General features: G+C 50.2%; 1 protein-coding gene across 4 annotated transcripts in view; it reads left to right on the top strand.

Moving 5' to 3' along the window:
• Positions 1-15,499, top strand: part of Prdm16 (PR/SET domain 16) — a 329,823-nt gene that overhangs the window by 260,324 nt on the left and 54,000 nt on the right. For 2 of the 4 annotated variants that reach the window (XM_052178325.1, XM_052178326.1), the window contains exon 1: positions 15,314-15,447. The exons of 1 other annotated variant lie outside the window; for it this stretch is intronic. The gene's annotated coding sequence lies outside the window, so the exon portion shown is untranslated. Of the gene's footprint in view, positions 1-15,313; positions 15,488-15,499 lie in introns of those variants that run through there. One more of the 4 variants, XM_052178324.1, reaches the window with a different exon arrangement.

Genomic DNA, 15,499 nt, shown 5'->3' with positions numbered 1-15,499 from the left:
AGATCAGTGTGGCTGGAACCAATTCCCTCCTCCAACATCTGTGATTGCCTGGTGGCTGCATGGAGACTACACAGACTGGGCCAAAATTAGAACAGGGGCCAGGCTGGTGCTCTGGCAAGAGGGTGGCATCCTCTGTGTGCTCCATTTTCTCTCCCCCACCCCAAGTACAAGGTCTTGACCATTACCCATAGGCCAGTCACACCAGGAATGCCCTTTCCTCGTAGGCTGCAAGGAAGGGTAGACAGGGCAGTGCAGCAGCCTTCCTGGGCCAGTATGGCTTCCAGATACAAAGTGTCCTTGTATTGGGAATATCAATTCAGAAAGGGGCTAGTAGTAAGCTGAGAATATTTGGATAAACTTGACAGCCCCAAAGACTGAAAAAGCCCTTTTGTTTGCCACAGAAGGCAGCCCTGCCACCCCGGGCTCCCTGGAGCCGCTCCAGAGAAAACCGAGTTGGAGCAGAAAAATGATTATGGTGTCGTGAAAGATCTATGCTCTGCACTTGGTGTTTATTATTATTTATTTCTTTTTTTTTCATTAGAATGTGTGGCTAACATCTACTGCATTAAACCATGCCTACAAATGCCACAGCTCCATCCACCAGGCTCTCCAAGCACACAAAGCAAAGCGTGTGGCCTTCAGGGCAGCGAGGGGGGCGTGAGGGGGCCGCGTGGGGGTTTCCTTTTGCTCAGCATTGTTTCTGAGATGTTGGCAACCACTTCCAGAAGGTGCAAGCCTCTTCTAGGGTTTGTATTTAGATCAACAAAGAGGCTCCTCTCCATGTGAGCCACAGGAAGCTCATATGTGATTGTGTGTAGGCATTAGCAGAGCCTCACCCTGCAGAAAGGAAACTTGCGTGCAAGCCCTTGGCTGCTGCTGAGGAGGGCACCCTTGGAAGCTGCCTTTCTGTGGACTCCAAGCCAGTGGGGTGTCCGGGCCCAGCTCCTCCCTGAAAGATCTGGATCTAACTTTGTATTGTTCAAAGACTCATGTGTGCTTGTAAGGGTCCTCATTTTCTAGAAAAACTTCACTGTAGAATACACTTGTCTCTTAGTGTATGAAGAGTTTTGTTCTGGGACACACCGGGGACCAAAACCTGAGAATATGACATCCCAGATGTGTGGAGGGTGGTATTTGCAAAGAATCTACCCAGACAAATGCATGAGTGTGCACACACAAGCACACACTCACACACTATAAATTGTGTATAGGTGATCCCAGTCTCTCGTACAATGCAAATGAACAGTTGTCACACAGCACTGTTTAAAGGATAGGGATATGGAAAATGTGTACATGTTTGTTACAAACACCTCTTTAAAAAATATTTTTGATCTGTGTTTGATTGAGCCCATAATTTGACAATAAAGAGTGCTGGTTGCATATACAAATTACTGACCAAGGCTGAAGAGATGTGCTTAAGAGTGAATGCATTTCTAAATTGATTTTTCACACTGATGAATATTAAAGAATTACTGGAGTGGATAGTGAAAGTGCTTATTTTTAAATGTTATGATTCTGTCATATTTCTCATTATTTATTTTAAAAATTAAATTGGACGTGAAATTGAAAAAAAACATACACATCTTTGAGCTAAGGCATTTAGGGGGAAATGAAAGTGGTTCATTTCAGATATGATGCCACAGGCTTGCAATGCTAGCACCCAGGAGGCTCAGGAGGTAGAAACCGTGAGTTCAAGGCTGGCTTGAGCTATATAGTGAGTCCAAAAGTTCAAAGAAGCCTAGATGAGGCAGAGTCTCTCTCTCTCTCTCTCTCTCTCTCTCTCTCTCTCTCTCTCTCACACACACACACACACACACACACACACACACACACACGAACACACAGAGAGTAGTTACTGTTTAGAGCAGAAGACCAAATAAAAGCAAGTTAAAATAAAAACTAAAAACATCAAGCAACTGTGCCCAGGGAATGTTATGCCCCTGACACATCAGGAAGCTGTACTTCCTCAGGAAGTCACAAAACCATCCAGAAAACAAAGCATCCATCTTTCAGCAGAAGCAGAGAGTTCATGCAACATATCAAAGCTACCTTTCTAGATTGGCTCCAAACCTCTCCTAAGGAGGGGAGGCACATAGGTCACAGTAGGACTGTGTCCATCTAGAGACTGATAGATACCCCAGATCAGAAGCCACAACTAGCAATTCTGACACCTGCTCTGGAGGGACGTCAATAAAGTAGGTGTAGTCTCAGTGACTAGAATCTGAACCTGAGTTGCCAGTGCTGGATCCAGAAACCCAGAAGTCCCAAATCAAACAAAGACCTGTAGTCTTACCTCTCTGAGGCCCCATGTTCCAACTATTACTGGAGCACAGGGTCAGTCCTTGAACAGGTAGATCCCCTGGAGAGGACACACATGGTCACTTCTGGAAATATCCCAACACAGGAATGCTGAGACAGAGACTTACAAGACCACATCTGTTCCTCTGGTTCTCTTGGATTGTTTCCTTTTCCTGTGGGCTCTTGTTCATATCTGATAATATCAATGCAAGCAGATCTACCCGAGCAGGTGTCACTGGGGCCCTTCTGGGCAGGAAAGCCAGTGATGTCTCCCATTAGTATCATCTGCAGCAGAGAAACTAAAATACAAAGAAGAGTCCTGAGGAAATGTGCCCTGCCTGCCTCCTACTCACTTACCCCATTAAACTGTGGGTGAGAGGCCGTGGGGTGAACAGATGTTTTCAGGATCACTGAGGCGCGGAGGAAGCCATGAGATGGAGGGAAATGACTCAGCTGGTGAAGACTGGTGTGCAAATGTGAAGAACTGAGTTTGATCCCCAGAACCTAGGTCAAAAGCTGGGCACTGCAGCATGTATCTGTAATCCCAGCACTAGAGAAGAAGAGATAGGTGAACACTAGCGGAGACAGGCGAACCCCTGGAGCTCCTTGACCTAATGGTGAGCCCCCGTTTCAGTGAGAGGCCTTTCTCAAAATATAAGACCATGAGCAATTGAGGAAGATACCCAAAGTTACCTTTGACCTCCACACACCTGCACACATATCCTATATGTACACAATATACACAGAAAGATACACACAGATACACACACACAAGGATACACAGACACAGAGATACAAACACATACAGAGAGAAGGAGAGGGAGATGGAGAATGAAAAGGAGAAGGAGAGAGAGAGAGGGAGGGATTGCTTACAGTCCACATCCTAGACTTGAGTAGGCTGGGGACCACAAAGAGACCCAGGCAGATGGCAGAGGGCACTCTTCATTTTGTTTGATACATTTGCTCAGCAGTGACACTGGAGCACAGAGATATTAAGTCGGATGACTTCTGTCTGCTGTGCAAGGCTGACTTGGATAAGTATTGTCTGTGAGTCACTTCAAACCTCCCCATCCTGAGGCAGGAGCCTCAGGTCAAGCTCTCATCCAAGGGCGAGCTCAGCATGCAGCCTGAAGGCCGTCAGCAGCATGCATGGAAGCTAATCTGAAATACCTTGTGTCTCAGTCCCTTTATCTGGGTGTGAGGAGAAAGGATGGCCCAGTTGGACTGTGGTCAGTGGACTCTAAGATCTCTTCTCCACCAGCCGGACAATGGCCAAGGTCCAGTCTCACTAAGAAAAAATAGATCATGGGAAGCAGAGCCATCACAAAACATTTGAAGGAAAAGGTCCTCACGCAATACAGTCAAAATAAGGGCCAAGCCTGACCGGCCTCCTTTCGTGAGCACATACCTGGGTCTGCTCAGGGAAGGAACTGGCATTGGCCCTTTGCAGGCCTCCAAAGACAACATAGTCTGCACCAAGAATCCTTTGCCAATGACCATTTTTGTATGTCAGAGAGCACCAAGAACTGTTCTTTGTGAAGATTGGCAAAGTATTTGCTTAGACTTGGCCTGTTGAGACTTGAGCTATTTCCAAGACTTGACCTCAAAACATCAGGCTGATATAGAAGGCAGTGAGTCACTGTGTTCCTCTGTGCCTATGTGTTCCAGTTAGAGGGATAGGTGCCCAGGGACTGTCTGCTGCAGGAGAGGCACCAGATGTAACCTAACAGCTTTTTAAGCACCTACTTACTACATGTCACATCACAAGCCAACCCAGCCTCTATGGTGGAGATAGAGGTCACCATTATGTTAAGCCTCAGGAAACAGATTCAGGGTAATGATTCAGCAACATAGTTCTGGGAAAGATTACAATTCTGGCTTCCAAAGAATACCGGCTAAGAGGATTAACAGGCTCTTCAGCAGAGCAGAGAGAGAGATGAGGGGGAAACGACCCAGTCTGAAAAGAAGAGATGAAGAGAGAAAGGCATGGGGCAGTGTAAGTGTCTGCCTCAGTTATCTTGGAATTCCCCCCTCATTCATTTGCTCCCCTCCTTCTCTAAACACTTACTGTCTACATGGCTCTAGGAATCAGCCAGAGGAAATCCTCAAGAACCTCATCATTTGAGGGAGAAGATGTAAGACAGAAAATGACCATTATGGTCCAGTCAATCTGAACTGCTGAGGATCCTTATGTGAGACTTCAGAGTTGCCTCTCAGGAGAGGTATCCTGTGTTCTGGTGCCCCAAATTACTGGAAAGATGTTCTCTTTTGGCTCACTGTAGGAGCTGGAGAAGCCAGAGAGGTCATTATCCATCCATCCACCCATTCAACATCCATTTATCTGTTCAACATCCAGCCAGCCACCCATTCAACATCCATCTGTCTGTTCAACATCTATCCATCCACCCATTCAACATCCATCCACCCATTCAATATCCATCCATCTACCCAGTCAACATCTAGTCAGCCACCCATTCAACATCCATCCATTCATCTACTCATTCAACCTCCACTCATCCATCTACCCATTCAGCATCAATCCATCCATCCACCCATTCCACATCCAGCCAGCCACCCATCAACATCCATCTGTCTGTTCGACATCTATCCATCTACCCATTCAACATGTATCCATTCACCCATTCAACATCCAGCCACCCATTCGATATCCGTCCATCTACCCATTCAACAGCCAGCCAGCCACCCATTCAACAGCCATTCATCCATCTACTCACTCAGCATCCATCCATCTACCCATTCAACATCCATCTGTCCATCCATCCATCCCCTTGTAGATGCATCCAACATTAGTCAAAAACTCATCCACCCATCTGATCTGTATGTCTTCACTCATCATCCAACACGCATCCAACATCAGCCCATCCCGCTCACCCATCCAAAATCCATCCCATCTAACACCTATCATTTATCTACTCATAAAGACATTCAATAGGCCTCGTCTATGCCAGACCTTAGAGAAGCTTCAGTTGCCTTAGGTAACTCTGGGATTATGAGACCTTAAGAAAAGGATGATGTTAGCTGGGCTGACTAACACATCCAGACTCAGTATGAATGCGCCGATAAGCAGGCCATCAGTGCCTTTCTATTTGTAGCACATTTCTAGGTTACTTTGTGTTTCAGGTGCAGCTCCAGCTGTGGTCACCCCTTGGGGGGAAATGTGCTCTCAAAGACTGGATGGCCAGTCTCGTTGGTTTCCATCGATCACAGCCTGTAGGGAGATGACCTTCCTGCTGAGGGTGTGATAAGAAAGGCCAGGGCCAGTATGGTGGCCTGGGTTCTGCAGATAGCTGCCCTCTCGAAGGAGCGAAGGAGCCGGAGACTGCCACTCATAGCCAAGCTGCTCCAGGTTCTCCTGAAGTTACACCCAAGAGATGTCCCCCACATGCTGCCTAGGATGGCTGTTGTGGCAGGGATGGGCACGAAGGAGCGGGAGCCTTCAACAGCCCTACCCTGAATGTGTATGCTGAGGTTCAGAAGTCCCTCTGGACAGAGCAGGGATCTATCCCAGCAAGCACTGGGGAGGCCAAACACTGCTCATTGGTGAGCTCCTCGGTCTTGCACTCAACCCCCGTATATGGGGGCTTTTGTCAAACAGAGGAAGGTCTGGGCTTCTACTAAGGCCCTGTTCCCACAGGCCTGAGATCTCATGTGGCCCCAACCACGTGTCAGTGGCTAGCTGGTGGCGGGGAACTCCTCCCGCATCCGCTGTGGGGGTTGCCGCGTTCACAGGCCCTGCAGTTTGTCACCATCTAAGAGCCAAAGAAAGGTTATGTGTGTGACACCTCCCAGGCCCTGGCTGCCCTCAGAAGAGCCACTTCCTATGGCAAACCTAACACTGTACAGGGGTGTGGCCACAAGCATTTGGTTTGGGGTTGTGGGATCGTAATATATTTTATGATTTAAAAAAAAAAGAAGAAGAAGAAAAGCAAAAGTGCCTTTCTTGCTTTGGAAGGTCAAGGCCAGGTCTGTGCCAGCATGAAAGCTTCGGGCCTGGGATGCTGCCTGGTCTGTACTTGACTCAGAGCGAACTTGGATTTGAAATATTGCTGGACTTGTTTGAGTTTGAGTTGCACCAGCACTGTTCTGGATAGACCAGCCTAGCAACAGCAGCCTGAGTCCTTCCTTCCACCAACACTCTCAGAGTTGGGACCCGAACATCCTGAGGACTGCTGTATGTGATGTTGGGGAGGCTCCATCTTCAGGGAGACCCTGCACAATCAAGAGTACTCAAGCCACCTAGGGATTTGGAGGACTTCTTCAGAGGGCCTTTGTTTTTTTGGTTGGTTGGTTTTTTTTTGTTTTTGTTTGTTTGTTTTTGTTTTTGTTTTTTGTTTTTTCTAGACAGTTTTCTCTGTGTAGCCCTGGATGTCCTGAAACTCACTCTGTAGACCAGGCTGGCCTCGAACTCAGAAATCCACCTGCCTCAACCTCCCAAGTGCTGAGATTAAAGGCGTGTGCCACCACTGCCCAGCTTCAGAGGACCTTTGTAAAGGGCATGGTCCCAGAGGTAGCTGTGTTTGTGGTCTGGGGTCAGCCAACAGTGGCAGAACCAGAGCAAGGTGTTCCTACCCTGTGAGGAGCAGAGCATGACGGGGTGGGCTGAGCTCAGCTGTGCAGAAGAGGCCTCCCTGAGCTGGTGCCTTGCTGGGAACATCATGGGGGAGGCAGAGTGTCTATACCCATAATGCCTTAGAGGAGTGTGGTTCTCCACCTATGGGTCTCAACCTCTGCGGTGGGGAAGGTGAATGACCCTTTCAGGGGGCTACTTAAGACCATCAGAAAACACTGATTATTTATATCACAATTCAAGACAGTAGCAAAATGATAGTTATGAACTAGCAACAGAAATAATTTTATGGTTGGGGGAGTCACCACAACAGCGTTAAAGGGTCGCAGTGTTAGGAAGGTTGAGAACCACTTTTTTGTACCACTGGAGTTTGGAAACTGGTCATTTATTGGTGATATCCAAGAAGTCCCTACAGGACTCACATCTGGGCAACTAGATATTGTGTGAGTCCAGTGGTCTGTGTGAGCTGCAGGGAGGGTGGACCCCAGAGTTCATAGTCACTCTCCTCTCAGGTTCAGGCTCACCACCTCCCCCAAATCCTAGCTTTGACCTTGTCCTCTGTGGACCCCCTGAAATCTTCTCTGTGCATGCTGCTATGATCTTCTTGTGATATATGATGTTTGTCTCTGGAGAACTGTCTACGGATTGGACTTCCACGAGGAGCCTGAGTTCACCACAGCATCCTCTTTGAGAGTGTGTTATGTCACAATCAGGCAGGGTCACTGCCACCACCTAGACTCTCAGCCTTGGCTTTGAGGAGTTGGAGCAGGGTAGAGAAGGCCCTTGTGATGAGAGCCACTAGTTCTGATTTGTGGGAAAAACGGGCAGCATCAGCAGTGTAGAGAAACTTACCCCAGAGTCCCCCACTTCAGAGATCCTGAGAGACATGCCCAGTACTGATCACTGCACCACAGTGTCCACAGAGAAGACACGCAGGGCCACCTTTGCTTGTGCTGTGATGACAGATGTCCTGACTGCCCTCTGAGGAACATTTTGTGCATCCCAAAGACCTAAAAAGTACTCACTTAACTCGCTGCCAGCACCCTCTTCGGGACTATTTTGGTTTTATTAGTCTAATCACCACACTGTAAATTTGTTATGTTCAACTTCGCACCGTTTACCAGTCACAGACTAGTTTGCTGGTGGAGCCCTGCAGGACCCCTGCCCAGGCCCTCAGACTGCTAAAAACCCAGGGCATGTCCAGCATGGCATGCCAGAACCAGCCTGCCACTCTGGGATGTCAGTATGGCAGCACGGTTTCTGGGTACCTTGCTTTTTTCTGAAAGCCTCGCTGCCTTTCTCACTAAGACCCAAGCAGAGGGAGCTTATCACATGGGATCAGACCATACTGCAGCTCCCTAATATTGGCACGATTACTTGTCCCACCCAAGGAGAGCATTTGAGATCATATGCCTTGTCCCCCCTAGAGGGAGAGCTGTCTGAAGAACCCCCATCACACCAGGTCTCCTTTACACTCTGGCTGAGCCCACTCCTGCTCACCTTCTGGGAATAGGCTACCGGGGCTTTTCATCCCACAGGAATGTTGTTGGAGAAAGACCCAGGGAGGGGGAATCCTCTCAGCTCCACAGGCCACTTAGCAGAAGGCCTGTTCTGTCAAGAGCCCCAGGTTAGGTGTGCAGTAGCCATACATTTTCTGGGGGCGGGGGGACTTGCACGCATCCAGCTGTTACAGACAGGGGAGACCCACACATGCACACAGGTGAGACGGAGGCATTCTGAAAGTAGGGGCACAGAGTGGAGACTTACTGTGCCCTGCTTGCTACTCCATACAGGGCTGTTTTTGCTTGTGTCTCAGAGTCCCCACGGAAAGACTTCCAAATGGCCAGAAATAGCCATTCTTCTTGTATATTCTGAAGACTGGGGAGGGCCCTGCTCTGAGCATCTGTGGCGGCGGACTCTAGTCTCAAGAGCAGACACACAGGCTCAGCTTGCCCTAGAGTCAGCAAAGGCTACCACCGTTGATGTGCAGAAATATGCACATAGCAAGAATGCTGACTAGTGCCGTGGTGCTTGCACCTCCGACAGGCTGCCCAGGGCTCACGATCTGTGCAGGTAGCCATGGACCAGAGAGCAGAAAGGAGGCTCTCTGGCTTCCTAAGTGGACGCTGAGGCAGGATCCAGACAAGCCACGTTACCCAGCCAAGGATGATGCATGGTCTGTGTCCCATGAGGGAGAGGTGGTCACCCAGACCTTGTATTCCCATGGGGGCAGCACACTCACTTCTGAGGGTCCCTCATCTGCCTGACAGGCTAGTGGTAGGGGTACCTGACCTGCCAGACCCCAGGTTTCAGCAGACCCTCTCCCCCCCATTTGCTGCTAATCACCCCATCTGTGATCAGCTTCTGCACTGGATCCGCCTGTGTCTTGTGCCTCCGTTTTGTGTAAGGCACAGAATATGAGCATGAGTTATGAAGTTGACCTTTTATTTCATCGCTGCTCAGCATTGCAGCCCATGACCAAAGAGACAAACCACAGTTGCCAAGAGGGGCAAGCCATTTGCCCCACTTCAAATACCCCACTCAGGCAGTGCCTGCAGTGAGAGGGTGGTGCCAGAGCAGCGGAGAGACACTCTTGATGTGTTTGTACTAAGTTCACAAGAAAGGCTGCTGACCCAGCTTCTGCAACCCACAGCAAGGAAGAGCCCTGGCAGCCCCAGGCTTCCAAGGCACCTCTTCTCTTCCGTCGTTTACTTGAGATGTGTAGGTGGCTGAGAGGCTTGAGTCACTTGGATAAAGCACTCGGTCACAAGCCCTTTTCCACTTTACCTCCTCTTCCTTCAGTTCATAGATGCTGGTGGGAGGATCATCCTCTGCCAGGTGGAGCCGGGGCCACAGAGAGCAAAGAGGGAAAGCAAGAGATGAGGTTAGCATAGCATAGAGGGCGGGAGAAAGTTTAAAGTGGAGGTGAGCATCCAGGATAGTCAAGGCATGTAGCCTGCAACTCTGTCAAACAGGGTGGCTGAGGGCATGGGAGAGGCCAGCCGTGCACTTGGGATGTTTGCACACAGCCCAGAGCCTGAGCATTGAGTGCAAGAATGCCAGGAACCCCAGAGTGTCCCCAAGGCGGTTGGATGTCTGAGTAACTTCTGGTGTGTGGCTTTCTTCGGATCTTCAAAGGCCTGTGTGGGGCCCAAATGCTAAAAAGGAAAAAAAGGAAGGAAGGAAGGAAGGAAGGAAGGAAGGAAGGAAGGAAGGAAGGAAGGAAGGAAGGAAGGAAGGAAGAATTCCATGACTTTTTTGACGTGTTTTCTTGGTGTGGCTCTGAGCCGAGAGGATCTGCCTGTAACTTCACAGGAGCCAAGTTCTCCAGGTGAGGAATTAGGATGTCACCAGCACCTGTCAGCAGAGTCCTTGATCAGGCAGCACCCCTCCTGCAGCATCCAAACCCTGGAGTGTCCCTGTAACTCCCTCCTGGACCTCCATTATGCACCACTAGTCTGGTAGCTAGCTGTCCAGTGGAGGCCCAGGTCAGAAGGGACAGACACCCAGACAACACAGCCCACTGCTCTCTCCTTCCTAGCCCTAGATTCCCTTCCTCTCAGCTTGAGCAGATGGGCCCCTGACCTCCTGGCTCCTGTAGCCAGGCCCCTGTCTGCTGGCAGCAACAGACTCCATCCCACCGCGAGTTTCTGCTTAGCACTTGGTCATGTCACCACCACGCCCATAATGAGCGGCCGGATCAGATTTATGAGCTCATTCCGGCTCCATGTCCGCCACACTGAGGTGTCTCCAGAAGGCCTGCCCTCCTCTTTTCTGTCCCAAGAATGGACTTTCTGTTTTGGCTCCTCGTGAATGTCATAAATCATAGCTACTGCACGTGTGCTCACACATGTGCCTCTGTGTATCTGTGTCTGTGCATATGTGTTCACATTGATGTGAGTGTGAAGGCATGGAGGAGGGAGGTAGAAGACACATGTAACAGTCTTATAGACACCCAACACAATGCCGTAGCCATAGGGCATAGGCCAACAGGGTAACTCCTAGGCCTCACTCCTTCCTGCGGGCCGGGAATCCATTAGGTGAGCTGACGACAGATGTCTCTGTATTCCCGCCTGTGTGCACATCCCATACGGAGCCAGCCTCTGGCCATGCCCATTAAATGTGAAAGAGTTAGCCCAGCAGAGAACCACAAATTAAAAGTGCAGGAAACCTCAAATGATGTGCAAAAAAAATTGTCAAGGTTATGAGGATTTTTTTTCCATCTCTTCCCTTCTTAACTCAGCATTCCTGATGCGGGTGATTGATGAGCTGGGGGAGCTGGCAGGGACGTGGAGGCCGAGAGGCCAAGCGGGGGCAAATGGGCAAAAAGGGCCGCTTCCGCCGGCAATTATGGGAGTCCACAGGCTCAATTCCAGCAGCCCCAGAGCCAGGTTTTCAAGTGGGTAGGTATTGAACTCCAAATCTGGATAAGATTCAGCTCCACAGCCATAGGGAAACAGCCACGGGGATACTGCCACCCTAGATCACGACCCTTCGTGTCTCCTGTGTGAGGAATACCTAACGAAGCCCTCACTCTCTCCCCCCTGTGAGCTCTCAGACATCAATGGAACTATCAGAGCTGCAGGGCTTCTGCCAGAGCATTGCTGGAGCTTAGGTGCAAGCAGAGGCCAGATTCCAGACCAGAAAAGCTGGGCCAGTGCTGTTGCCTCTGGCGTCAGGTCCTTGTTACCCTGGTGCAGTGAGGAACACGTGCTAAGCTGCCTGTGGCTGTGTCCTTGATAATTCAACCCCCACCCCACGCCAGGCCTTCCTCTAAGCATCTCAAGAACCCTCAGAGTGCAGCAAATACTGGTCAGAGTCACAGTGGGCCAGCTGAGGGCCCCTCAGCTAGGACACAGTACTGAGGCTTCATCAGTGTAGGTGAGAGCCTGGCTCAGAGAGGTCAGTGCCAGGGACCCGTGAGAAGCCAGGCCTGCTTGGTGGATTCAAGAGCGTATAGAATGCCACCCCTCCCCTAGGATATCCACTGCCGTTCAGGCTGAAGCAGGAGCTCTCCCCTCCCTGGGAGGGGCAGCTTAGTATTCACAGGCACCCCTCAGACCCGGAAAGCCTGATTTCTGAGAGATGGTATAATAGGGCCCACAGTGACCACATGGAGAAGGGAACGCTCTCAAATCTTTAAGGACCGCCAGGAAAGCAATTGTCCAGAGGTTCAGGGGCCAGTGTGAGACGGAAGCCAGGGCAGGTCACAGTCTAGGATCAGCAGCTGCTTGGGTCACTTTCTCATAGGAGTGAAATTTTTAAATTTTCAAAAACTACACCACACCATGACTATGACCCCTGAGTGCACACATACACACACATGCCTATGCACATGTGTATACATATAAGTAAAGATTCTTGTGTATACACATATGCATATGTGTGTGCATATGTGCATACCCACATAGCTATATTCCCATAAGCATATGCATGCACATACACATCTTGCATGCACACATATGCATCCATATGGCTAGCTGGATCTCAACAAGCTCCCAAACATTTTACCATAGTCGTTACTAGCCAATTAATAAAGATTGTCCTTGGGAAAAGCGGCCTCAACCTAAGAAATCAACAGCCAAACACCAGGAAAGTCCCCAGAGAGCCCTGGTCATTCAAAGCACTACTAACTAGATCCCCAAGCCCTGCGTTGTAAAAATTAAAACAGAAAAATGAGAAAGTGGAAGATAGACAGAATAAGGACAGGGAGACAGACAAGACATGGGCTTCTGTACCATCTGCTCAGACATCCATGTGGCGGGGGTCCACAGGAAGTCCCTCACCCCTCTGACAGGGAGGAAGGGGTCCACTGGTCTCTCAGCAGCGAGCACTTCTCAATCCCTGTCTCAGGAGGGGGCCAAGCTGCCTTATGAACCTGTCATAACCCGTGGGCTGTCTTCCTCAACAGTTTCCTGCAGTGTCAGCCGCTGGGAAGAGCCTCTAAGATGCTGAGTGACTAAGGAGGACACTCGCTCTTGGGTTTGGTGGCCTGAGCCCACTTCTTGGAGAATGGGCGACCTTCCCTCATCAGCCCTCATGGCCTCAATGTATAGCTATTGTTCACTCTGCCTTTATCCCCACCAGTGGATAGTAGTGTTTGGGTTGGGCTGCCTTTAAATTGGAGTAAGGTAGGCAGGCAGTAGCCTCCAAGGATATGCAAGAAACAGGGAAGGCTCTATCTAATCCCTGAGTGACAGGACCTTGAATAAACTCCAGATGGACTGACTGTCACATCCTGTCTAAGGTGGGACAGCCTCTGCTGAGCTCAGCCCTTTGGAGAGATCTCCCTGGGCAGCCATCCCCTGAGCCCCAGAGCGCAGGGGAGGCCACACCTCTATCCTAATGCCTCTAGAGTTGAAGGCCATACCTCTCAGAAAGTTGCCTGCTCCCCAAGCTCAGAGAATACAGTTGGGTTCCGTGCTTTGCCAACCATGTCTGAATCCTAGTGTTCTGAGTTCTGGGAGGAAAGTCGGGGATCCCAGGGTGGGAGGCAGGCTGTGCACAGTGTGAGCTCTGTTCACTCGACCATCTGCACTTGGGCGTCTCTCACCGCCTACCTTCTTCAAGCACAAAATATAGTTGCATCATGGCCTCATCCAGAGCCAGCCAGGAGTGATGAGACCTTTGAGCTGATTGTGGGCTAAGAGGGAACATGGGGCAAGTGGCTGAAAGATGTAACCCATGCCCCTGCCTGATGGAGTCAGTGCTTAGCCCTTTTAGGCCACTGCTGCCTCATGGGTACGAAAGAGCGGCTTCCAGGGAATCTGCCAGTCACCCAGGGGGGCACGTGGGACCCTGAGAGCTGGCATTGTGCTAGTCAGCAGAGCCATGTGTTGGGGATAGCCCTGGTCTTGTATTTTGATCCTAACTCCACTCCTGGGAGGCGCTGCAGACAAGGAGTTAATCACTTATACAGGTGCCTTGTGAACCTTCTCCCCATCTTAACTTTTCCTATAAAGGCTAGAGCCAGTGATTGGGCAGTGGGAGGGAAGGTGGAGCTGGAAAGGTTTTGGGGGAGAAGGGATGGAGGAGGAGGAGAGGGGATCGGAGGAGGAGGTGGGAGGAGATCGGATAGAAGTAGGTGGCCTGGAGAAAGTGCAGGTTATGTGAGATCTCATAGATGAGTAGTGTAGAGGCAGATCTGCCCAATCTGGGCGTAGGCTCCTATTCCTGTTAATTGAGTTGCGATTTCTTTAACCAGGTCTTTCGGGTTGGAGATTTACCATGCTCTGGGAGCTGCAGGGTTTCCTGCTCCACATTCTAAGTTGCTCCTACCTAGCACCTTCAGGCATTCACTCCTACCCTTCGTCTGGAACCCGGGGCTCACTGATAGGCATCCTATGGGAGACAAAGCAAGCTGAGGGGGAGAGAGACTGAAGACCCACTTCCTCTCAGCGTGCTCACAGTCAAGACTTCATGGCAGAGTCCTCAGGGAAAGAGGGAACAGGCGCAAACCACTTGGCTTCATTGTTCTTTGCTAATGCTGAACTTTTCAAAAGAATTCCAGTGTCTGCCTTGGGTGTACAAGGATCTCGAAAAGCATGTGCTGAGCGTGAAGCATCTATCTGAGCGGAGCTCCTCCTGCCACCTCTGATGGGTCCATCAGACTCTATCACTCCTGCCTGCTTGAGCCGGGCAGTGGTGGTACATGCCCTTGATCCCAGCACTTGGGAGGCAGAGGCAGGTGGATTTCTAAGTTCGAGGCCAGCCTGGTCTACAGAGTAAGTTCCAGGACAGCCAGGGCTATATGGAGAAACCTCTCTCAGAAAATGAAACTCCTGCCTGCTGAGACTCTATCCTTCCCACCTGAAAACTCCTTTCCCAGGAGACCCCATACCCCAGGAGACCCTTGACCAACAACTGCCCTTCAGTTACCCTTCCTTTCTTTTGCATGCCTGGTTAGCCACCCTGGTTGCTGCCGTCTTCAAATTCTTTAGATTAGAGCTTACCATATGCACCAGGAAAAGCAGGCAAGAGCTGGAAGGGTCTACTGCACCTCCAGCTGCCAGCCTGTGGCCCAGGTCTTCTTGCAAGCAACCTCAGGGTGGGGTTGGGGGATAGAGATCAGCAAATCGGTCTCTGAAGCTGAGTTCAGAAGACAGCAGCAACAACAAAGGGGATTGAGCAGAACGTGGTGAGGAAGCTGGGCATCTGCGTGCTGGCCAGGGCCAAACTGAAACTTTCTGATTGAAAGGAAACAAATGTTTTTCTGGCATTCAGGAGGTTTGATGTCTGATGGGAGCAGGTACACCCAGACACATACATGTGCACACGGGCTCACACACCCGGACTTGGGTGCAGCTACACATCCTGATAACACCTTTACCTTCAGACGTGCTTTTTCTAGTTCAATGCCCACCCCCACCCCCACCCCATCCTTAGCAGAGGGCTTGTGTCAGACACAAGAAGGCTCTGCTTTCTCACACCTGGACAGCTTACTGGAAGGTTTGACCATGCTAGAGACTCGTCGTTGCCTAACCTGACTGTGAGCTACTCTGTACAAACCGCAAAGGCCACCCTCTTCTCTCCTCCAATCTCCCAGAGGTTCCTAGGACCAGGTAGCCTAGTTGGGCAGAGCATCTCCTTGCCTAGAACTGGGTGAGATCTTAG

Source organism: Apodemus sylvaticus, chromosome 3 (assembly GCF_947179515.1).
Source record: "Apodemus sylvaticus chromosome 3, mApoSyl1.1, whole genome shotgun sequence".
Lineage (NCBI taxonomy): Eukaryota > Metazoa > Chordata > Mammalia > Rodentia > Muridae > Apodemus > Apodemus sylvaticus.
Note: the sequence above shows the minus strand (reverse complement) of the source record. Positions and strands in the feature narration are given on the sequence as shown.